This window comes from Salvelinus alpinus, chromosome 11, assembly GCF_045679555.1.
Source record: "Salvelinus alpinus chromosome 11, SLU_Salpinus.1, whole genome shotgun sequence".
NCBI lineage: Eukaryota > Metazoa > Chordata > Actinopteri > Salmoniformes > Salmonidae > Salvelinus > Salvelinus alpinus.
Genome location: NC_092096.1, coordinates 12,436,422 through 12,462,148, shown reverse-complemented (window position 1 = coordinate 12,462,148; position 25,727 = coordinate 12,436,422).

Sequence of the window (25,727 nt, the reverse complement as noted above, 5' to 3'; positions counted from 1 at the left end):
ATCCTCTCCTCTCTCATCCCATCCTCTCCTCTCTCCTCCCATACCATCCTCTCCTCTCTCCTCCCATCCTCTCCTCTCTCCTACCATCCTCTCCTCTCTCCTCTCTCCTCTCCTCCCATCCTCTCCTCTCTCCTCCCATCCTCTCCTCTCTCCTACCATCCTCTCCTCTCTCCTACCATCCTCTCATCTCTCCTCCCATCCTCTCCTCTCTCCTCCCATCCTCTCCTCTCTCCTCCCATCATTTCCTCTCTCCTACCATCCTCTCCTCTCTCCTACCATCCTCCCCTCTCTCCTCCCATCCTCTCCTCTCTCCTCTCCTCCCATCCTCTCCTCTCTCCTCTCTCCTCCAATCCTCTTCTCTCTCCTCCTCCCCTCCTCTCCACCTCTCCTCTCCTCTCCACCTAGTTATGATAAAAGAGAACAAGTCACCACCTTGCCATCTTCCCTCGCTCCCTGCATAACATATAACCCAGTCCATTATCAGAGGCATGTCTGGTGACATACTGTATAGTATAGTAGTGCAGGCCAGCCTGCCCCGACCCTGACCGTTGACCCAGTACCAATTCATAGGTCTAAAAGCTGTAGGGTTACAAACACATCCAGGGAGGGTTTTCAGGCAGTGGTGTCAGAACGTATTCATGTGGCTGTATGTCCTGTATGAGTGACGGGGGACTGGTGAGCATTCCTTCCATCCTGTTGTATCATTAATCATTACATCATTACATGCCAACGGGGAGGCGGAGGGATGCATCCATCATTCATGGGTGAATAGGTTCTCCTGGAGTCCTGTTGGCACGGTTACGGGCCTGGGAGGAGATGGTGACCGGTTCGTACCTGAACCTCCTTCTCCAGTCGAGGCCCCTCCCAGAAGGTGACCTGGCCCTACCTGAACCCCCTCTGGGAGGGGCCTCGACTGGAGAAGGTGACCTGGCCCTACCTGAACCCCCTCTGGGAGAGGCTCCAATACTATGGCTAGGTTTTATATTCCTACTAAAAGAACACAAACCTCCCCAAGCTGTCTGTCTCTCACACCTGAGTACCTGACTGAATGAGATGAGTACAACACTGTATTAAAAAGACTCATAGTTAGTTATAGACTCATAGATAGTTATAGACTCATAGTTAGTTATAGACTCATAGATAGTTATAGACTCATAGTTAGTTATAGACTCATAGATAGTTATAGACTCATAGTTAGTTATAGACTCATAGATAGTTATAGACTCATAGTTAGTTATAGACTCATAGATAGTTATAGACTCATAGTTAGTTATAGACTCATAGATAGTTATAGACTCATAGTTATAGACTCATAGTTAGTTCATAGTTAGTTATAGATTCCTAGTTAGTTATAGACTCATAGTTATATACTCATAGTTAGTTCATAGTTAGTTATAGACTCATAGTTAGTTCATAGTTAGTTATAGACTCATAGATAGTTATAGACTCATAGTTAGTTATACACTCATAGTTAGTTCATAGTTAGTTATAGACTCATAGATAGTTATAGACTCATAGTTATAGACTCATAGTTAGTTCATAGTTAGTTATAGACTCATAGTTAGTTCATAGTTAGTTATAGACTCATAGATAGTTATAGACTCATAGTTAGTTATAGACTCATAGTTAGTTCATAGTTAGTTATAGACTCATCGTTAGTTATAGACTCATCGTTAGTTATAGACTCATAGTTAGTTATAGACTCATAGTTAGTTATAGACTCATAGTTAGTTATAGACTCACAGTTAGTTATAGACTCATAGAGAGTTATAGACTCATAGAGAGTTATACACTCATAGTTAGTTATAGACTCATAGTTAGTTATAGACTCATAGTTAGTTATAGACTCATAGTAAGTTATAGACTCATAGTTAGTTCATAGTTAGTTATAGACTCATAGTTAGTTATAGACTCATAGTTAGTTCATAGTTAGTTATAGACTCATAGTTAGTTCATAGTTAGTTATAGACTCATAGTTAGTTATAGAATCATAGTTAGTTCATAGTTAGTTATAGACTCATAGTTATAGACTCATAGTTAGTTCATAGTTAGTTAAAGATTCCTAGTTAGTTATAGACTCATAGTTAGTTCATAGTTAGTTATAGACTCATAGTTAGTTCATAGTTAGTTATAGACTCATAGATAGTTATAGACTCATAGTTAGTTATACACTCATAGTTAGTTCATAGTTAGTTATAGACTCATAGATAGTTATAGACTCATAGTTATAGACTCATAGTTAGTTCATAGTTAGTTATAGACTCATAGTTAGTTCATAGTTAGTTATAGACTCATAGATAGTTATAGACTCATAGTTAGTTATAGACTCATAGTTAGTTCATAGTTAGTTATAGACTCATCGTTAGTTATATACTCATAGTTAGTTATAGACTCATAGTTAGTTATAGACTCATAGTTAGTTATAGACTCATAGTTAGTTATAGACTCATAGACAGTTATAGACTCATAGAGAGTTATACACTCATAGTTAGTTATAGACTCATAGTTAGTTATAGACTCATAGTTAGTTATAGACTCATAGTTAGTTATAGACTCATAGTTAGTTATAGACTCATAGTTAGTTCATAGTTAGTTATAGACTCATAGTTAGTTATAGACTCATAGTTAGTTATAGACTCATAGTTAGTTCATAGTTAGTTATAGACTCATAGTTAGTTATAGACTCATAGTTAGTTCATAGTTAGTTATAGACTCATAGTTAGTTATAGAATCATAGTTAGTTCATAGTTAGTTATAGACTCATAGTTAGTTCATAGTTAGTTATAGACTCATAGTTAGTTCATAGTTAGTTATAGACTCATAGTTAGTTCGTAGTTAGTTATAGACTCATAGTTAGTCCATAGTTAGTTATAGACTCATAGTTAGTTATAGACTCATAGTTAGTTATAGACTCATAGATAGTTATAGACTCATAGTTAGTTCATAGTTAGTTATAGACTCATAGTTAGTTCATAGTTAGTTATAGACTCATAGTTAGTTCGTAGTTAGTTATAGACTCATAGTTAGTCCATAGTTAGTTATAGACTCATAGTTAGTTATAGACTCATAGTTAGTTATAGACTCATAGATAGTTATAGACTCATAGTTAGTTCGTAGTTAGTTATAGACTCATAGTTAGTCCATAGTTAGTTATAGACTCATAGTTAGTTATAGACTCATAGATAGTTATAGACTCATAGTTAGTTCCAGCATGGAGTTCCCAAAATATTGGGACAGTGATGTTTGTTGTTTTGGCTGTACACTGAAATGTGTGAAATGACTATGAGGTTAAAGTGCAGACTGTCAGCTTTAGTTTGATGATATTTTCATCAATATCAGGTGTACCGTTTACAAATTACAGCACTTCTTGTACATACAGTAGTCCCTCCATTTTAGGGGACCACAAGTATTGGGACAAATTCATTATATGTGTATTAAAGTAGTCACAAGTGTAGTATTTAGTCCCATATTCATAGCACACAGTGACTACATCAAGCTTGAGACTCTACAGACTTGTTGCTTGTATTTGCTGTTTGTTTTGGTTGTGTTTCAGATTATTTGGTGCCCAATAGAAATTAATGGTAAATAATATATTGTGTAATTTTGGAGTCACTTGTATTGTAAATTAGAATAGAAAACGTCTGCTAAACACTTCTACATGGACGTTACCATGATTACGGATAATCCTGAATTAATTGAGACACACAAATATCATACTCCCCCCAAAATGCTAACCCCTATGTTATTGTAATGGTGAGAGGTGAGCATGTCTTGTACTGAACGTCCTGGTACTGCACTGTAGTGTGACTCGGTAAATGTATTTTATTGGTTTAAATTGGACCTTTATTTAACTAGGCAAGTCAGTTAAGAACAAATTCTAGTTACAATGTCGGCCACCACCGGCCAAACCCGGACGACGCTGGGCCAATTGTGCGCCGCCCTATGGGACTCCCAATCACGGCCAGTTATGATACAGCTGGATTCAAACCAGGGTGTCTGACATGTCTAGCACTGAGATGCAGTGCCTTAGACCGCTGCGCCGCTCAGGAGCCCCAACATCTGTCATGTGTCAAACTGTATGTGAGAGAGTGTCACACCCATCTTGTGCTTGTCTCCACACCCCTCCAGATGTCACTCATTTTTCCCATTATCCCCTGTGTATTTATACCTGTGTTCTCTGTTTGTCTGTTGCCAGTTCATCTTGTCTCGTCAAGCCTACCAGTGTGTTTTTTTCCCGTACTCGTGTTCTCTCCAGTCTCTCCTGTTTTCTAGTTTTTTGAGCATTCTGCCTGCCCTGACCCTGACCCTGACCCTGACCCTGACCCTGAGCCTGACCCTGAGCCTGCCGTTCTGTACCTTACTGACTTTGCCCTGGATCACTGACCTCTGCCTGTCCTTGACCTGACCCTGAGCCTGCCTGCCTGCCGTTCTGTACCTTTCTGACTCTGCCCTGGATTACTGACCTCTGCCTGCCCTGACCCTGAGCCTGCCTGCCGTTCTGTACCTTGTGACACTGTCCTGGATTACTGACCTCTGCCTGCCCTGAGCCTGCCTGCCGTTCTGTACCTTGTGACACTGTCCTGGATTACTGACGTCTGCCTGCCCTGAGCCTGCCTGCCGTTCTGTACCTTACTGACTCTGCCCTGGATCACTGACCTCTGCCTGCCCTTGACCTGTCGTCGTTTGTCTGCCCCTCTGTTTTGTCAATAAACATCTGTGATTCGAACTGTCTGCATCTGGGTCTTATCCTGAACCGTGATAGAGAGGCTCTGCAGCATGTGGAGTCCCTGATGTTCTCCCTGGCCGTGTCACACGAGGCTGTATTATTTATCACTTTTAATTGTTCCAAGCTGCTCGCTTTTCATTTGGCTCAGCATCTATTTGGGCAGCTGCATATGCGCCAGAGCATGCTAGGTTCACCTACCCTGCTCAATCTTATAGAGGCTGTTTTCTCCCCGTTTAACCCTGTTTCTCCCTGTTTCTCCCCACACAGAGAATGGAGGAGGGGAGGAAGGAGAGAGAGAGGAGAGGGGAGGGGAGGAGATGGAGGGGGAGAGTGGGAGGAGGGAGAAGAGGAGGGGGAAAGAGAGGAGAGAGAGGAGAGGGGAGGAGATGGAGGGGGGAGAGTGGGAGGAGGGAGAAGAGGAGGGGGAAAGAGAGGAGAGAGAGGAGAGGGGAGGAGATGGAGGGGGGAGAGTGGGAGAAGGGAGAAGAGGTGGAGGAAAGAGAGGAGAGAGAGGAGAGGGGAGGAGATGGAGGGGGGAGAGTGGGAGGAGGGAGAAGAGGTGGGGGAAAGAGAGGAGAGAGAGGAGAGGGGAGGAGATGGAGATGGAGGGGGGAGAGTGGGAGGAGGGAGAAGAGGTGGGGGAAAGAGAGGAGAGGAGAGGGGAGGAGATGGAGATGGAGGGGGGAGAGTGGGATGAGGGAGAAGAGGTGGGGGAAAGAGAGGAGAGAGAGGAGAGGGGAGGAGATGGAGGTGGAGGGGGGAGAGTGGGATGAGGGAGAAGAGGTGGGGGAAAGAGAGGAGAGGAGAGGAGAGGGGAGGATATGGAGATGGAGGGGGGAGAGTGGGATGAGGGAGAAGAGGTGGGGGAAAGAGAGGAGAGGGGAGTGGTGGGGGGAGAGAGGAGAGAGGGGAGAGGGGAGGAGATGGAGATGGAGGTGGGAGAGTGGGAGGAGGGAGAAGAGGTGGGTGAAAGAGAGGAGAGAGAGGAGAGGGGAGTGGGGGGAGGAGGGAAGAGAGGAGAGGGAGAGAGAGAAAGATTAGCAGAGACAGCATGGGGTTAGTGAACGAAGGAGTCAACAACTCTGCTGAGCGTACAACCAGAGAAGAAGAACTGTTGGAAGGCATTCCAGGCCATTCTACATGAACAGAGGTTATAATTAGTGTCTACGCAGCTGCAGTGTAGTATGCATACTGTATAGAGGACACAGCCAAGATAGCCTCTGAGGCCTCTTCCAGAGATCTCTTCTTAAACTGACTAGAGGTCCTGCTGTTCATTCTCCAATAGCCAGAGGAAGCATCCAACATCTCCATCCCAAGTAGAACCCTGTTACCTTTACAGTGCACTTCTTTTCACCAAGGCCCATAGGGCTCTGGTCAAAAGTAGTGCACTATGTAGGGAGTAGGGTGCCATGTGGGACACTGTCTATATGTGTACAGTGGCCTTTTCAAGAGATCTCATCCTGAAGGAGTTTATGGTCGTAGTGTGTGTTCTCCAACAGCCAGATAGAGCCAGAAGACACATCCAATAACCCCCACACAACACACAGCCTCTGGTTAAAGTCTCTCTCTCTCTTACACTACACACAACCTCTGGTTAAAGTCTCTCTCTCTTCCACAACACACAGCCTCTGGTTAAAGTCTCTCTCTCTACCACAACACACAACCTCTGGTTAAAGTTTCTCTCTCTCCCACAACACACAACCTCTGGTTAAAGCCTCTCTCTCTACCACAACACACAACCTCTGGTTAGTCTCTCTCTCTTTCACAACACACAACCTCTGGTTAAAGTCTCTCTCTCTCCCACAACACACAACCTCTGGTTAAAGCCTCTCTCTCTCCCACAACACACAACCTCTGGTTAAAGTCTCTCTCTCTACCACAACACACAACCTCTGGTTAAAGTCTCTCTCTCTTACACAACACACAACCTCTGGTTAAAGTTTCTCTCTCTCTACCACAACCCACAACCTCTGGTTAAAGTCTCTATCTCTACCACAACACACAACCTCTGGTTAAAGTCTCTCTCTCTCTTCCACAACACACAACCTCTGGTTAAAGTCTCTCTCTCTCTACCACAACACACAACCTCTGGTTAAAGTCTCTCTCTCTCCCACAACACACAACCTCTGGTTAAAGTCTCTCTCTCTTCCACAACACACAACCTCTGGTTAAAGTCTCTCTCTCTCTTCCACAACACACAACCTCTGGTTAAAGTCTCTCTCTCTACCACAACACACAACCTCTGGTTAAAGTCTCTCTCTCTCTACCACAACACACAGCCTCTGGTTAAAGTCTCTCTCTCTCCCACAACACACAACCTCTGGTTAAAGTCTCTCTCTCTCTTCCACAAACAACAACCCCACCCTCTATAACAACCATCCCAACCTCTATCCATCCCAACCTCTATAACAACCATCCCACCTTCCATAACAACCATCCCACCTTCCATCACAACCACCCCACCTTCCATCACAACCACCCCACCTTCCATAACAACCATCCCAACCTCTATAACAATCACCCCACCTTCCATAACAACCATCCCAACCTCTATAACAACCACCCCAACTTCCATCATAACCACCCCACCTTCCATAACAACCATCCCACCCTCTATAACAACTACCACCCCACCTTCCATAACAACCACCCCACCTTCCATAACAACCACCCCACCTTCCATAAAAACCACCCCGCCCTCTATAACAACCCCCCCACCTTCCATAACAACCACCCCACCTTCCATAACAACCATCCCAACCTCTATAACAACCACCCCACCCTACATAACAACCACCCCACCCTCCATAACAACAACCCACCCTCCATAACAACCACCCCACCCTCCATAACAACCACCCACCTTCCATAACAACCACCCCGCTCTCCATAACAACCACCCCACCCTCCATAACAACCACCCCACCTTCTATAACAACCACCCCACCCTCCATAACAACCACCCCACCCTCCATAACAACCACCCCACCCTCCATAACAACCACCCCACCTTCTATAACAACCACCCCAACCGTCATAACAATAGCACCAACAGCCATTTACTTCCTATTCCAGACATTAGATGTTAATATGTGAACCATTCATATGTGTTGTAGCCAATCTCAAATTAAAATCTAATCAAATTCTATTGGTCACATACACAAGGTTAGCAAATGTTATTGGTCACATACACATGGTTAGCAGATGTTATTGGTCACATACACATGGTTAGCAGATGTTATTGGTCACATACACACGGTTAGCAGATGTTATTGGTCACATACACATGGTTAGCAAATGTTATTGGTCACATACACAGGGTTAGCAGATGTTATTGGTCACATACACAGGGTTAGCAGATGTTATTGGTCACATACACACGGTTAGCAAATGTTATTGGTCACATACACAGGGTTAGCAGATGTTATTGGTCACATACACACGGTTAGCAGATGTTATTGGTCACATACACACGGTTAGCAGATGTTATTGGTCACATACACATGGTTAGCAAATGTTATTGGTCACATACACATGGTTAGCAGATGTTACTGAGAGCGTAGGGAAATTCTTCTAGATCCAGCAGTATCTAACAGGTAATATCTAACAAATTCCACAACAAACCTAATACACATAATCTAGTAAAGGAACAGGATGTTAATATATAAGTATAAAATATATGGATGAGCAGTGACAGAGTGGCTAAGATGCAATAGATAGTGAAGAATACAGTATACCGTATATACATATTAGATAATAATGCGAGATATGTAAACATTCTTAATGTGACATTATTAAAGTGACTAGTGTTCCATTTATTAAAGTGGCCAATGATATCAAGTCTGTAGGTAGGCAGCCGCCTCTCTGTGCTAGTAGTGGCTGTTTAACAATCTGATGGCCTTGAGATAGAAGCTGTTTTTCAATCTCTCTGTCCCAGCTTTGATGCACCTGTACTGACCTCGCCTTCTGGATGGGAGCAGGCTGAACAGGTAGTGGCTCGGGTGGTTGTTGTCCTTGATGATTTTTTTGGTCTTCCTGTGACATCAGGTGTTGTAGGTGTCCTGGAGGGCAGGTAGTTTGCCCCCGGTGAAGCGTTGTGCAGACCTCACTACCCTCTGGAGAGCCATGCGGTTGTGGGTGGTGCAGTTGCCGTACCAGACGGTGATACAGCCCAACAGGAGGCTCTCAATTGTGCACATGTAAAAGTTAGTGAGGGTTTTAGGTGACAAGCCATATTTTTCAGCCTCCTGAGGTTGAAGAGGTGCAATTGCGCCTTCTTCACCACACTGTCTTAAACTTAAAACTTTCCACCTTCTCCACTGCTGTCCCGTCGATGTGGATAGGAGGGTGCTCCCTTTGCTGTTTCCTGAAGTCCACGATCATCTCCTTTGTTTTGTTGACATTGAGTGAGAGGTTATCTTCCTGACATCACACTCCGAGGGCCCTCAACTCCTCCCTGTAGGCCGGTACTATGGTGTTGAATAATGAGCTGTAGGAAATGAACAGCATTCTTACATAGGTATTCCTCTTATCCAGATGGGTTAGGGCAGTGTGCAGTGTGATGGCGATTGCATCGTCTGTGGACCTTTTGGGGCGGTAAGCAAATTGGAGTGGGTCTAGGGTGACAGGTAGGGTGGAGGTGATATGATCCTTGACTAGTCTCTCAAAGCACTTCATGATGACGGAAGTGAGTGCTACGGGAAGATAGTCATTTAGTTCAGTTAACTTAGCTTTCTTGGGAACAGGAACAATGGTGGCCATCTTGAAGCATGTGGGAACAGCAGACTGGGATAGGGATTGATTGAATATGTCCGTAAACACACCAGCCAGCTGGTCTGCGCATGATCTGAGTACGCGGCTGGGGATGCCGTCTGGGCCGGCAGCTTTGTGAGAGTTAACACGTTTAAATGTTTTATGTCGGCCACGGAGGAGAGCCCACAGTCTTTGTTAGCGGGCCAAGTCGGGGGCACTGTATTGTTCTCAAAGTGCGCAAGTTTAATTTGTCTGTGAGCGAGACGTCAATGTCCGATACAGGGACGGTTTTCTTTATGTAATCCGTAATTGTCTGTAGACCCTGCCACATACGTCTCGTGTTTGAGCCATTGAATTGCGACTCCACTTTGTCTCTATACTGACGCTTTGCTTGTTTGATTGCCTTATGGAGGAAATAACTACACTGTTTCTATTCGGCCATGTTTCCAGTCACCTTGCCATGATTAAATGCGTACCTGCTTGGTACCTGCTTTCAGTTTGACCGTATGCTACCATCAATCCACGGTTTCTGGTTAGGGAAGGTTTTAATAGTCACAGTGGGTACAACATCTCCTATACACTTCCTTATAAACTCACTCACCGAGTCAGCGTATTGTCTGAGGCTATCCGGGAACATATCCCAGTCCATGTGATCGAAGCAATCTTGAAGCGTGGAATCCGATTAGTCAGACCAGAGTTGGATAACACGGGAGCTTACTGTTTTAGTTTCTGCCTATAGGAGAGGAGCAACAAGATGAAAGGTCATGGTCAGATTTGCCAAAGGAGGGCGTGGGAGGGCCTTTTATGCATTGCGGAAGTTAGAGTAGCAGTGGTCGAGTGTGTTACTCGCTCATGTACTGCAATCAATATACTGATAGAATTTAGGTAGCCTTGTTCTCAGATTAGCTTTGTTAAAATCCCCAGCTACAATAAATGCAGCCTTAGGATATATGATTTCCAGTTTTTATTTGTATTTTTTATTTCACCATTATTTAACCAGGTAGACCAGTTGAGAACAAGTTCTCATTTACAACTGCCAAGATAAAGCAAAGCAGTGCGACACAAACAACAACACAGAGTTACACATGGAATAAACAAACGTACAGTCAATAACACAATAGAAAAGTCTACATACAGTGTGTGCAAATGAGGTAACATTAGGGAGGTAAGGCAATAAATAGGCCATAGTGGCGAAATAATAAAAATTTGAAATTAAACACTGGAGTGATAGATGTGCAGAAGATGAATGTGCAAAGGAGCAAAAAAAACAAAAAAACAATATGGGGATGAGGTAGTTGGGTGGGCTATTTACAGATGGGCTATGTAATGTGTAATGATCTGTAAGCTGCTCTGACAGCTGATGCTTAAAGTCAGTGAGGGAGATATGAGTCTCCAGCTGCAGTGTGCGTAAAGTCCAGTGAGGGAGATATGAGTCTCCAGCTGCAGTGTGCGTAAAGTCCAGTGAGGGAGATATGAGTCTCCAGCTGCAGTGTGCGTAAAGTCAGTGAGGGAGATATGAGTCTCCAGCTGCAGTGTGCGTAAAGTCCAGTGAGGGAGATATGAGTCTCCAGCTGCAGTGTGCGTAAAGTCCAGTGAAGTTCATTGAGGGCCGTCTTGGTCTCCGCTTGCGGGGGGATATACACGGCTGTGACGATAACCGAGGAGAGTTCTCTTGGGAGATAATACGGTCTGCATTTTATTGTGAGGAATTCTACGTCAGGTGAACAAAAGGACTTGAGTTCTTGTAATGTTGTTACAATTACACAATGAGTCGTTAATCATGAAAGATACACCCCTGCCCTTCTTCTTACCGGAGAGATGTTTGTTCCTGTCGGCGTGATGCATGTCCCTGTCGGCGTGATGCGTGTCCCTGTCGGCGTGATGCGTGACAGCATGTCTGTAGCTAGCCATGTCCCTGTCGGCGTGATGCGTGACAGCATGTCTGTAGCTAGCCATGTCCCTGTCGGCGTGATGCGTGACAGCAGGTCCCCAGCTAGCCATGTCCCTGTCGGCGTGATGCGTGACAGCATGTCCCCAGCTAGCCATGTTCCTGTCGGCGTGATGCGTGACAGCATGTCCCCAGCTAGCCATGTTCCTGTCGGCGTGATGCGTGTCCCTGTCGGCGTGATGCGTGACAGCATGTCCCCAGCTAGCCATGTCCCTGTCGGCGTGATGCGTGACAGCATGTCCCCAGCTAGCCATGTTCCTGTCGGCGTGATGCGTGTCCCTGTCGGCGTGATGCGTGACAGCATGTCTGTAGCTAGCCATGTCCCTGTCGGCGTGATGCGTGACAGCATGTCTGTAGCTAGCCATGTCCCTGTCGGCGTGATGCGTGACAGCATGTCCCCAGCTAGCCATGTCCCTGTCGGCGTGATGCGTGACAGCATGTCCCCAGCTAGCCATGTCCCTGTCGGCGTGATGTGTGTCCCTGTCGGCGTGATGAATGTCCCTGTCGGCGTGATGCGTGACAGCATGTCCCCAGCTAGCCATGTCCCTGTCGGCGTGATGCATGTCCCTGTCGGCGTGATGAATGTCCCTGTCGGCGTGATGCGTGACAGCATGTCCCCAGCTAGCCATGTCCCTGTCGGCGTGATGCATGTCCCTGTCGGCGTGATGTGTGTCCCTGTCGGCGTGATGCATGTCCCTGTCGGCGTGATGTGTGTCCCTGTCGGCGTGATGCATGTCCCTGTCGGCGTGATGCATGTCCCTGTCGGCGTGATGCGTGACAGCATGTCCCCAGCTAGCCATGTCTCCGTAAAACAGAGTATGTTACAACCCAGATATCTCTTTGGAAAGCAACTCTTGCCCTGATTTCGTCTACTTTGTTAACTAGGGGCCGGACATTAGCGAGTAATATACTCGGAAGCGTTGGGTGGTGTGCGCACATCCGAAGCCTCACTAGAAGACCGCTCCGCCACCCTCTCCTCCGACGGCGTTGTTTTGGGTCGGCCTCTGGAATCAGTTCAAATGCCCTGGGAGGTGCAGACAAAGGATCCACTTTGGGAAAGTTGTATTCCTGGTTGTAGTGCTGGTTGTGCTGGTAAGTTGACGTCTCTCTGATATCCAATAGTTGTTCCCGGCTGTATATAATAACACTTAAGGTTTTCTGGTCTAAGAATGTAAGAAATAATACATACAATAAACAAAATACTGCAGAGTTTCCTAAGGACTTGAAGCGAAGCTGCCATCTCTATCGGCGCCATCTTGCAACCTACTTCAATCTGATGTTGAAGTAGTGTGAATATTAATATCCTGGAGTCCGGGGGCAGTCACCTTCTCACAACAATACATCTGAAACGGTCATCACTTACCCTTGGTTTCACACACACACACACACACACACACACACACACACACACACACACACACACACACACACACACACACACACACAGCCTCTTTTGAACAGTGTTATAGATGCAGACATCACGTCAAGCCTGTCTCTTTCCAGAGGTAATGAATCCATCTAACAGCCTTCAGTAAACAGCTCAGATGAATAAACAGTAGACTGTCTGTGTGCCTCTCAGTGTGCTGTGGGATCGGATCCGTGACACATGTCATGATCCGTTGGTGATCAGATAGTGTAGATTCTATAGATTCAGTCAACTATGTGTGTTAGAGTGGACTGAATGTATCGTCATTCTCCTTGTAGTCCACCATGAAATCAGGGTGATATATCAGAGGAAAGTAAACTGTAGCTAACACATGTCAAGTAATGCGTGTGTGTGTGTGTGTGTGTGTGTGTGTGTGTGTGTGTGTGTGTGTGTGTGTGTGTGTGTGTGTGTGTGTGTGTGTGTGTGTGTGTGTGTGTGTGTGTGTGTGTGTGTGTGTGTGTGTGTGTGTGTGCGCGTGCGCGTGTGCGTGTGTGTGCGTGTGTTCGTGTGTTAATCATTTTATAACATCCATAGACTCACAGTGAGTTTACACTAGGAAGTGTCATCGCGCGGTGAAACATCGGAAGCCATTCACTTTCAAGGGAAGGAAAGGAGAGAAAAGGGGACCGACGCCGGCGAGGGAGATGAACAGGGAGGCCTAAAGTTGGGGAGCTGAACAGGGTGGGCCTAAAGTTGGGGAGCTGAACAGGGAGGGCCTAAAGTTGGGGAGCTGAACAGGGAGGGCCTAAAGTTGGGGAGCTGAACAGGGCGGGCCTAAAGTTGGGGAGCTGAAAAGGGTGGGCCTAAAGATGGGGAGCTGAACAGGGTGGGCCTAAAGTTGGGGAGCTGAACAGGGCGGGCCTAAAGTTGGGGAGCTGAACAGGGCGGGCCTAAAGTTGGGGAGCTGAACAGGGAGGGCCTAAAGTTGGGGAGCTGAACAGGGAGGGCCTAAAGTTGGGGAGCTGAACAGGGCGGGCCTAAAGTTGGGGAGCTGAACAGGGTGGGCCTAAAGTTGGGGAGCTGAACAGGGAGGGCCTAAAGTTGGGGAGCTGAACAGGGCGGGCCTAAAGTTGGGGAGCTGAACAGGGCGGGCCTAAAGTTGGGGAGCTGAACAGGGCGGGCCTAAAGTTGGGGAGCTGAACAGGGAGGGCCTAAAGTTGGGGAGCTGAACAGGGCGGGCCTAAAGTTGGGGAGCTGAACAGGGTGGGCCTAAAGTTGGGGAGCTGAACAGGGTGGGCCTAAAGTTGGGGAGCTGAACAGGGTGGGCCTAAAGTTGGGGAGCTGAACAGGGTGGGCCTAAAGTTGGGGAGCTGAACAGGGCGGGCCTAAAGTTGGGGAGCTGAACAGGGCGGGCCTAAAGTTGGGGAGCTGAACAGGGCGGGCCTAAAGTTGGGGAGCTGAACAGGGCGGGCCTAAAGTTGGGGAGCTGAACAGGGCGGGCCTAAAGTTGGGGAGCTGAACAGGGCGGGCCTAAAGTTGGGGAGCTGAACAGGGAGGGCCTAAAGTTGGGGAGCTGAACACGGCGGGCCTAAAGTTGGGGAGCTAAACAGGGTGGGCCTAAAGTTGGGGAGCTGAACAGGGTGGGCCTAAAATTGGGGAGCTGAACAGGGAGGGCCTAAAGTTGGGGAGCTGAACAGGGAGGGCCTAAAGTTGGGGAGCTGAACAGGGCGGGCCTAAAGTTGGGGAGCTGAACAGGGCGGGCCTAAAGTTGGGGAGCTGAACAGGGCGGGCCTAAAGTTGGGGAGCTGAACAGGGAGGGCCTAAAGTTGGGGAGCTGAACACGGCGGGCCTAAAGTTGGGGAGCTGAACAGGGCGGGCCTAAAGTTGGGGAGCTGAACAGGGAGGGCCTAAAGATGGGGAGATGAACAGGTTGGGCCTAAAGTTGGGGAGCTGAACAGGGTGGGCCTAAAGTTGGGGAGCTGAACAGGGAGGGCCTAAAGTTGGGGAGCTGAACAGGGCGGGCCTAAAGTTGGGGAGCTGAACAGGGCGGGCCTAAAGTTGGGGAGCTGAACAGGGCGGGCCTAAAGTTGGGGAGCTGACCAGGGAGGGCCTAAAGTTGGGGAGCTGAACACGGCGGGCCTAAAGTTGGGGAGCTGAACAGGGCGGGCCTAAAGTTGGGGAGCTGAACAGGGCGGGCCTAAAGTTGGGGAGCTGAACAGGGCGGGCCTAAAGTTGGGGAGCTGAACAGGGTGGGCCTAAAGTTGGGGAGCTGAACAGGGTGGGCCTAAAGTTGGGGAGCTGAACAGGGTGGGCCTAAAGTTGGGGAGCTGAACAGGGAGGGCCTAAAGTTGGGGAGATGAACAGGGCGGGCCTAAAGTTGGGGAGCTGAACAGGGCGGGCCTAAAGTTGGGGAGCTGAACAGGGCGGCCCAAAGTTGGGGAGCTGAACAGGGCGGGCCTAAAGTTGGGGAGCTGAACAGGGCGGGTCTAAAGTTGGGGAGCTGAACAGGGCGGGCCTAAAGTTGGGGAGCTGAACAGGGCGGGCCTAAAGTTGGGGAGCTGAACAGGGCAGGCCTAAAGTTGGGGAGCTGAACAGGGCGGGCCTAAAGTTGGGGAGCTGAACAGGGAGGGCCTAAAGTTGGGGAGCTGAACAGGGCGGGCCTAAAGTTGGGGAGCTGAACAGGGCGGGCCTAAAGTTGGGGAGCTGAACAGGGAGGGCCTAAAGTTGGGGAGCTGAACAGGGCGGACCTAAAGTTGGGGAGCTGAACAGGGTGGGCCTAAAGTTGGGGAGCTGAACAGGGAGGGCCTAAAGTTGGGGAGCTGAACAGGGTGGGCCTAAAGTTGGGGAGCTGAACAGGGCGGGCCTAAAGTTGGGGAGCTGAACAGGGCGGGCCTAAAGTTGGGGAGCTGAACAGGGAGGGCCTAAAGTTGGGGAGCTGAACACGGCGGGCCTAAAGTTGGGGAGCTGAACAGGGCGGGCCTAAAGTTGGGGAGCTGAACAGGGTGGGCCTAAAGTTGGGGAGCTGAACAGGGTGGGCCTAAAGTTGGGGAGCTGAACAGGGCGGGCCTAAAGTTGGGGAGCTGAACAGGGCGGGCCTAAAGTTGGGGAGCTGAACAGGGCGGGCCTAAAGTTGGGGAGCTGAACAGGGCGGACCTAAAGTTGGGGAGCTGAACAGGGCGGGCCTAAAGTTGGGGAGCTGAACAGGGAGGGCCTAAAGTTGGGGAGCTGAACAGGGTGGGCCTAAAGTTGGGGAGCTGAACAGGGCGGGCCTAAAGTTGGGGAGCTGAACAGGGCGGGCCTAAAGTTGGGGAGCTGAACAGGGAGGGCCTAAAGTTGGGGAGCTGAACACGGCGGGCCTAAAGTTGGGGAGCTGAACAGGGCGGGCCTAAAGTTGGGGAGCTGAACAGGGTGGGCCTAAAGTTGGGGAGCTGAACAGGGTGGGCCTAAAGTTGGGGAGCTGAACAGGGTGGGCCTAAAGTTGGGGAGCTGAACAGGGTGGGCCTAAAGTTGGGGAGCTGAACAGGGCGGGCCTAAAGTTGGGGAGCTGAACAGGGCGGGCCTAAAGTTGGGGAGCTGAACAGGGAGGGCCTAAAGTTGGGGAGCTGAACAGGGTGGGCCTAAAGTTGGGGAGCTGAACAGGGCGGGCCTAAAGTTGGGGAGCTGAACAGGGCGGGCCTAAAGTTGGGGAGCTGAACAGGGAGGGCCTAAAGTTGGGGAGCTGAACAGGGCGGGCCTAAAGTTGGGGAGCTGAACAGGGTGGGCCTAAAGTTGGGGAGCTGAACAGGGTGGGCCTAAAGTTGGGGAGCTGAACAGGGTGGGCCTAAAGTTGGGGAGCTGAACAGGGTGGGCCTAAAGTTGGGGAGCTGAACAGGGCGGGCCTAAAGTTGGGGAGCTGAACAGGGCGGGCCTAAAGTTGGGGAGCTGAACAGGGAGGGCCTAAAGTTGGGGAGCTGAACAGGGTGGGCCTAAAGTTGGGGAGCTGAACAGGGCGGGCCTAAAGTTGGGGAGCTGAACAGGGCGGGCCTAAAGTTGGGGAGCTGAACAGGGAGGGCCTAAAGTTGGGGAGCTGAACACGGCGGGCCTAAAGTTGGGGAGCTGAACAGGGCGGGCCTAAAGTTGGGGAGCTGAACAGGGTGGGCCTAAAGTTGGGGAGCTGAACAGGGTGGGCCTAAAGTTGGGGAGCTGAACAGGGTGGGCCTAAAGTTGGGGAGCTGAACAGGGTGGGCCTAAAGTTGGGGAGCTGAACAGGGCGGGCCTAAAGTTGGGGAGCTGAACAGGGCGGGCCTAAAGTTGGGGAGCTGAACAGGGCGGGCCTAAAGTTGGGGAGCTGAACAGGGCGGGCCTAAAGTTGGGGAGCTGAACAGGGAGGGCCTAAAGTTGGGGAGCTGAACAGGGCGGGCCTTAAAGTTGGGGAGCTGAACAGGGCGGGCCTAAAGTTGGGGAAAGCTGAACAGGGAGGGCCTAAAGTAGGGGAGCTGAACAGGGCGGGCCTAAAGTTGGGGAGCTGAACAGGGCGGGCCTAAAGTTGGGGAAAGCTGAACAGGGCGGGCCTAAAGTTGGGGAGCTGAACACGGCGGGCCTAAAGTTGGGGAAAGCTGAATAGGGCGGGCCTAAAGTTGGGGAAAGCTGAACAGGGCGGGCCTAAAGTTGGGGAGCTGAACAGGGAGGGCCTAAAGTTGATGGAGCTGAACAGGGCGGGCCTAAAGTAGGGGAGCTGAACAGGGCGGGCCTAAAGTAGGGGAGCTGAACAGGGCGGGCCTAAAGTTGGGGAGCTGAACACGGCGGGCCTAAAGTTGGGGAGCTGAACAGGGCGGGCCTAAAGTTGGGGAAAGCTGAACAGGGAGGGCCTAAAGTAGGGGAGCTGAACAGGGCGGGCCTAAAGTTGGGGAGCTGAACAGGGCGGGCCTAAAGTTGGGGAGCTGAACAGGGCGGGCCTAAAGTTGGGGAGCTGAACAGGGCGGGCCTAAAGTTGGGGAGCTGAACACGGCGGGCCTAAAGTAGGGGAGCTGAACAGGGCGGGCCTAAAGTTGGGGAGCTGAACAGGGCGGGCCTAAAGTTGGGGAGCTGAACAGGGCGGGCCTAAAGTTGGGGAGCTGAACAGGGCGGGCCTAAAGTTGGGGAGCTGAACAGGGCGGGCCTAAAGTAGGGGAGCTGAACAGGGCGGGCCTAAAGTTGGGGAGCTGAACACGGCGGGCCTAAAGTTGGGGAGCTGAACAGGGCGGGCCTAAAGTTGGGGAGCTGAACAGGGCGGGCCTAAAGTAGGGGAGCTGAACAGGGAGGGCCTAAAGTTGGGGAGCTGAACAGGGCGGGCCTAAAGTTGGGGAGCTGAACAGGGCGGGCCTAAAGTTGGGGAGCTGAACAGGGCGGGCCTAAAGTTGGGGAGCTGAACAGGGCGGGCCTAAAGTAGGGGAGCTGAACAGGCCGGGCCTAAAGTTGGGGAGTTGAACAGGGCGGGCCTAAAGTTGGGGAGCTGAACAGGGCAGGCCTAAAGTTGGGGAGCTGAACAGGGAGGGCCTAAAGTTGATGGAGCTGAACAGGGCGGGCCTAAAGTAGGGGAGCTGAACAGGGCGGGCCTAAAGTAGGGGAGCTGAACAGGGCGGGCCTATAGTTGGAGAGCTGAACACGGCGGGCCTAAAGTTGGGGAGCTGAACACGGCGGGCCTAAAGTTGGGGAGCTGAACAGGGCGGGCCTAAAGTAGGGTAGCTGAACAGGCCGGGCCTAAAGTTGGGGAGCTGAACAGGGCGGGCCTAAAGTTGGGGAGCTGAACAGGGAGGGCCTAAAGTTGGGGAGCTGAACACGGCAGGCCTAAAGTTGGGGAGCTGAACAGGGAGGGCCTAAAGTTGGGGAGCTGAACAGGGCAGGCCTAAAGTTGGTGAGCTGAACAGGGAGGGCCTAAAGTTGGGGAGCTGAACAGGGCAGGCCTAAAGTTGGGGAGCTGAACAGGGAGGGCCTAAAGTTGGGGAGCTGAACAGGGCAGGCCTAAAGTTGGGGAGCTGAACAGGGAGGGCCTAAAGTTGGGGAGCTGAACAGGGCAGGCCTAAAGTTGGGGAGCTGAACAGGGAGGGCCTAAAGTTGGGGAGCTGAACAGGGAGGGCCTAAAGTTGGGGAGCTGAAGAGGGCAGGCCTAAAGTTGGGGAGCTGAACAGGGCAGGCCTAAAGTTGGGGAACTGAACAGGGCGGGCCTAAAGTTGGGGAGCTGAACAGGGTGGGCCTAAAGTTGGGGAGCTGAACAGGGCGAGCATAAAGTTGATGGAGCTGAACAGGGCAGGCCTAAAGTTGGGGAGCTGAACACGGCGGGCCTAAAGTTGGGGAAAGCTGAACAGGGCGGGCCTAAAGTTGGGGAAAGCTGAACAGGGCGGGCCTAAAGTTGGGGAGCTGAACAGGGAGGGCCTAAAGTTGATGGAGCTGAACAGGGCGGGCCTAAAGTAGGGGAGCTGAACAGGGCGGGCCTAAAGTAGGGGAGCTGAACAGGGCGGGCCTAAAGTTGGGGAGCTGAACACGGCGGGCCTAAAGTTGGGGAGCTGAACAGGGCGGGCCTAAAGTTGGGGAAAGCTGAACAGGGAGGGCCTAAAGTAGGGGAGCTGAACAGGGCGGGCCTAAAGTTGGGGAGCTGAACAGGGCGGGCCTAAAGTTGGGGTGGCTGAACAGGGCGGGCCTAAAGTTGGGGAGCTGAACAGGGCGGGCCTAAAGTTGGGGAGCTGAACAGGGCGGGCCTAAAGTAGGGGAGCTGAACAGGGCGGGCCTAAAGTTGGGGAGCTGAACAGGGCGGGCCTAAAGTTGGGGAGCTGAACAGGGCGGGCCTAAAGTTGGGGAGCTGAACAGGGCGGGCCTAAAGTAGGGGAGCTGAACAGGGCGGGCCTAAAGTTGGGGAGCTGAACAGGGCGGGCCTAAAGTTGGGGAGCTGAACAGGGCGGGCCTAAAGTTGGGGAGCTGAACAGGGCGGGCCTAAAGTTGGGGAGCTGAACAGGGCGGGCCTAAAGTAGGGGAGCTTAACAGGCCGGGCCTAAAGTTGGGGAGCTGAACAGGGCGGGCCTAAAGTTGGGGAGCTGAACAGGGCAGGCCTAAAGTTGGGGAGCTGAACAGGGAGGGCCTAAAGTTGATGGAGCTGAACAGGGCAGGCCTAAAGTAGGGGAGCTGAACAGGGCGGGCCTAAAGTAGGGGAGCTGAACAGGGCGGGCCTAAAGTTGGAGAGCTGAACACGGCGGGCCTAAAGTTGGGGAGCTGAACACGGCGGGCCTAAAGTTGGGGAGCTGAACAGGGCGGGCCTAAAGTAGGGGAGCTGAACAGGCCGGGCCTAAAGTTGGGGAGCTGAACAGGGCGGGCCTAAAGTTGGGGAGCTGAACAGGGCAGGCCTAAAGTTGGGGAGCTGAACAGGGAGGGCCTAAAGTTGATGGAGCTGAACAGGGCGGGCCTAAAGTAGGGGAGCTGAACAGGGCGGGCCTAAAGTAGGGGAGCTGAACAGGGCGGGCCTAAAGTTGGAGAGCTGAACACGGCGGGCCTAAAGTTGGGGAGCTGAACAGGGCGGGCCTAAAGTTGGGGAGCTGAACAGGGCAGGCCTAAAGTTGGGGAGCTGAACAGGGAGGGCCTAAAGTTGATGGAGCTGAACAGGGCGGGCCTAAAGTAGGGGAGCTGAACAGGGCGGGCCTAAAGTTGGAGAGCTGAACACGGCGGGCCTAAAGTTGGGGAGCTGAACAGGGCGGGCCTAAAGTTGGGGAGCTGAACAGGGCAGGCCTAAAGTTGGGGAGCTGAACAGGGAGGGCCTAAAGTTGGGGAGCTGAACAGGGCAGGCCTAAAGTTGGGGAGCTGAACACGGCAGGCCTAAAGTTGGGGAGCTGAACAGGGCGGGCCTAAAGTTGGGGAGCTGAACAGGGCAGGCCTAAAGTTGGAGAGCTGAACACGGCGGGCCTAAAGTTGGGGAGCTGAACAGGGCGGGCCTAAAGTTGGGGAGCTGAACAGGGCAGGCCTAAAGTTGGGGAGCTGAACAGGGCAGGCCTAAAGTTGGGGAGCTGAACAGGGAGGGCCTAAAGTTGGGGAGCTGAACAGGGCAGGCCTAAAGTTGGGGAGCTGAACACGGCAGGCCTAAAGTTGGGGAGCTGAACAGGGAGGGCCTAAAGTTGGGGAGCTGAACACGGCAGGCCTAAAGTTGGGGAGCTGAACAGGGAGGGCCTAAAGTTGGGGAGCTGAACAGGGCAGGCCTAAAGTTGGGGAGCTGAACAGGGAGGGCCTAAAGTTGGGGAGCTGAACAGGGCAGGCCTAAAGTTGGGGAGCTGAACAGGGAGGGCCTAAAGTTGGGGAGCTGAACAGGGCAGGCCTAAAGTTGGGGAGCTGAACAGGGAGGGCCTAAAGTTGGGGAGCTGAACAGGGCAGGCCTAAAGTTGGGGAGCTGAACAGGGAGGGCCTAAAGTTGGGGAGCTGAACAGGGAGGGCCTAAAGTTGGGGAGCTGAAGAGGGCAGGCCTAAAGTTGGGGAGCTGAACAGGGCAGGCCTAAAGTTGGGGAGCTGAACAGGGTGGGCCTAAAGTTGGGGAGCTGAACAGGGTGGGCCTAAAGTTGGGGAGCTGAACAGGGCGAGCCTAAAGTTGATGGAGCTGAACAGGGCAGGCCTAAAGTTGGGGAGCTGAACAGGGCAGGCCTAAAGTTGGGGAGCTGAACAGGGAGGGCCTAAAGTTGGGGAGCTGAACAGGGAGGGCCTAAAGTTGGGGAGCTGAAGAGGGCAGGCCTAAAGTTGGGGAGCTGAACAGGGCAGGCCTAAAGTTGGGGAGCTGAACAGGGTGGGCCTAAAGTTGGGGAGCTGAACAGGGTGGGCCTAAAGTTGGGGAGCTGAACAGGGCGAGCCTAAAGTTGATGGAGCTGAACAGGGCAGGCCTAAAGTTGGGGAGCTGAACAGGGCAGGCCTAAAGTTGGGGAGCTGAACAGGGCGAGCCTAAAGTTGATGGAGCTGAACAGGGCAGGCCTAAAGTTGATGGAGCTGAACAGGGCAGGCCTAAAGTTGGGGAGCTGAACAGGGCGGGCCTAAAGTTGATGGAGCTGAACAGAGCAGGCCTAAAGTTGGGGAGCTGAACAGGGCGGGCCTAAAGTTGGGGAGCTGAACAGGGCAGTCCTAAAGTTGGGGAGCTGAACAGGGCAGGCCTAAAGTTGGGGAAATCACACAGTCAGGACATATCAATTTGGTGCCCCCACACATAGACTCTGTACCGGTACCCCCCCTGTACATAGCCTCCACATAGACTCTGTACCGGTACCCCCCCCTGTACATAGCCTCGCTGTCGTTATTTCACTGCTGCTCTTTAATTATTTCTTACTTTTATTTTTGGGGGTATTTTTCTTTAAAATCCATTGTGGGTTAAGGGCTTGTAAGTAAGCATTTCACTGTAAGGTCTACACCTGTTATATTCAGCATTTCACTGTAAGGTCTACACCTGTTATATTCAGCATTTCACTGTAAGGTCTACACCTGTTATATTCAGCATTTTACTGTAAGGTCTACACCTGTTATATTCAGCATTTCACTGTAAGGTCTACACCTGTTATATTCGGCGCATGTGACAAATAACATTTGATTTGATTTGATTTGAGATGTGAAAAACGTGATGTCTCTATCTCTAGAGGAGCCGAGCCGATCTCAGGTGAAAACGACTTGGCAGGCAGAAAACACGAGGAGGCCATTATGCCAATTTAGAGCGAGTCAGGGGAGGCTTTCTTTGAAACACCACTTTTAAATCGCAGTCAGAACTGTGTACTCTCAATCTCTCTCTCTCTACAGCTACATCTCCCTCAGATGCCAGGGCCTCAATGCATGATGGGAACAGCATAGGCAGACCTCAAAGCATTGGCATCCCCCCATCACTATCACACAGTATGTCACACACAACACAACACAACACAACACTCACAAACACACACACTCACACAACAAACACACACCCACACACTCACACAACACACCCACACACTCACACACTCACACAGCACACAGCAAACACACACTCACACAACACACCAACACATCCACACACTCACACAACAAACACACACACACACACACACACACACACACACACACACACACACACACACACACACACACACACACACACACACACACACACACACACACACACACACACACACACACACACACACACACACACACACACACACACACACACACACACACACACAACACACAACAAATACACACACACACTATATGAATGTAGTAGGCCTATTTATAGACCACCATCCTGAGTAGTTTCCTGTTCCTTTATTTATTCATGTGTTTTTTTTTTTCAGGTCCAGTCTCCCTTTTTTTTTGCGTCCTCCTGACATTGAAGTGAAGTGAGGTCTCTTTCTGTTAGTTTCTTCCGTAACGCTTTGGAGACTAGCTTTAGGGAACCGTCAGTCACGTGTTCCACTGAACGAATCTCCCATGCAGACATCCATCCGTCCTTCCTCTCCCGTCAGTTCGGTCACGAGGATATGAAGAGTAAGGCCCAACATTCTATCCCTCCGTTCTTCCTCTCAGTCCGTTCAGTCACGAGGATATGAAGAGTAAGGCCCAACATTCTATCCCTCCGTCCTTCCTCTCAGTCCGTTCAGTCACGAGGATATGAAGAGTAAGGCTCAACATTCTATCCCTCCGTCCTTCCTCTCAGTCCGTTCGGTCACGAGGATATGAAGAGTAAGGCTCAACATTCTATCCCTCCGTCCTTCCTCTCAGTCCGTTCAGTCACGAGGATATGAAGAGTAAGGCCCAACATTCTATCCCTCCGTCCTTCCTCTCAGTCCGTTCAGTCACGAGGATATGAAGAGTAAGGCCCAACATTCTATCCCTCCGTCCTTCCTCTCAGTCCGTTCAGTCACGAGGATATGAAGAGTAAGGCCCAACATTCTATCCCTCCGTCCTTCCTCTCAGTCCGTTCAGTCACGAGGATATGAAGAGTAAGGCCCAACATTCTATCCCTCCGTCCTTCCTCTCAGTCCGTTCAGTCACGAGGATATGAAGAGTACGGCTCAACATTCTATCCCTCCGTCCTTCCTCTCAGTCCGTTCAGTCACGAGGATATGAAGAGTAAGGCCCAACATTCTATCCCTCCGTTCTTCCTCTCAGTCCGTTCAGTCACGAGGATATGAAGAGTAAGGCCCAACATTCTATCCCTCCGTTCTTCCTCTCAGTCCGTTCAGTCACGAGGATATGAAGAGTAAGGCTCAACATTCTATCCCTCCGTCCTTCCTCTCAGTCCGTTCAGTCACGAGGATATGAAGAGTAAGGCCCAACATTCTATCCCTCCGTCCTTCCTCTCAGTCCGTTCAGTCACGAGGATATGAAGAGTAAGGCTCAACATTCTATCCCTCCGTCCTTCCTCTCAGTCCGTTCAGTCACGAGGATATGAAGAGTAAGGCCCAACATTCTATCCCTCCGTCCTTCCTCTCAGTCCGTTCAGTCACGAGGATATGAAGAGTAAGGCCCAACATTCTATCCCTCCGTTCTTCCTCTCAGTCCGTTCAGTCACGAGGATATGAAGAGTACGGCTCAACATTCTATCCCTCCGTCCTTCCTCTCAGTCCGTTCAGTCACGAGGATATGAAGAGTAAGGCTCAACATTCTATCCCTCCGTCCTTCCTCTCAGTCCGTTCAGTCACGAGGATATGAAGAGTAAGGCCCAACATTCTATCCCTCCGTCCTTCCTCTCAGTCCGTTCGGTCACGAGGATATGAAGAGTAAGGCCCAACATTCTATCCCTCCGTCCTTCCTCTCAGTCCGTTCGGTCACGAGGATATGAAGAGTAAGGCCCAACATTCTATCCCTCCGTCCTTCCTCTCAGTCCGTTCAGTCACGAGGATATGAAGAGTACGGCTCAACATTCTATCCCTCCGTCCTTCCTCTCAGTCCGTTCAGTCACGAGGATATGAAGAGTAAGGCCCAACATTCTATCCCTCCGTCCTTCCTCTCAGTCCGTTCGGTCACGAGGATATGAAGAGTACGGCTCAACATTCTATCCCTCCGTCCTTCCTCTCAGTCCGTTCAGTCACGAGGATATGAAGAGTAAGGCTCAACATTCTATCCCTCCGTCCTTCCTCTCAGTCCGTTCGGTCACGAGGATATGAAGGGTAAGGCCCAACATTCTATCCCTCCGTCCTTCCTCTCAGTCCGTTCGGTCACGAGGATATGAAGAGTAAGGCCCAACATTCTATCCCTCCGTCCTTCCTCTCAGTCCGTTCAGTCACGAGGATATGAAGAGTAAGGCCCAACATTCTATCCCTCCGTCCTTCCTCTCAGTCCGTTCAGTCACGAGGATATGAAGAGTAAGGCCCAACATTCTATCCCTCCGTCCTTCCTCTCAGTCCGTTCAGTCACGAGGATATGAAGAGTAAGGCCCAACATTCTATCCCTCCGTTCTTCCTCTCAGTCCGTTCAGTCACGAGGATATGAAGAGTAAGGCTCAACATTCTATCCCTCCGTCCTTCCTCTCAGTCCGTTCAGTCACGAGGATATGAAGAGTAAGGCTCAACATTCTATCCCTCCGTCCTTCCTCTCAGTCCGTTCGGTCACGAGGATATGAAGAGTAAGGCTCAACATTCTATCCCTCCGTCCTTCCTCTCAGTCCGTTCGGTCACGAGGATATGAAGAGTAAGGCCCAACATTCTATCCCTCCGTTCTTCCTCTCAGTCCGTTCGGTCACGAGGATATGAAGAGTAAGGCCCAACATTCTATCCCTCCGTCCTTCCTCTCAGTCCGTTCAGTCACGAGGATATGAAGAGTAAGACTCAACATTCTATCCCTCCGTCCTTCCTCTCAGTCCGTTCGGTCACGAGGATATGAAGAGTAAGGCCCAACATTCTATCCCTCCGTCCTTCCTCTCAGTCCGTTCAGTCACGAGGATATGAAGAGTAAGGCCCAACATTCTATCCCTCCGTCCTTCCTCTCAGTCCGTT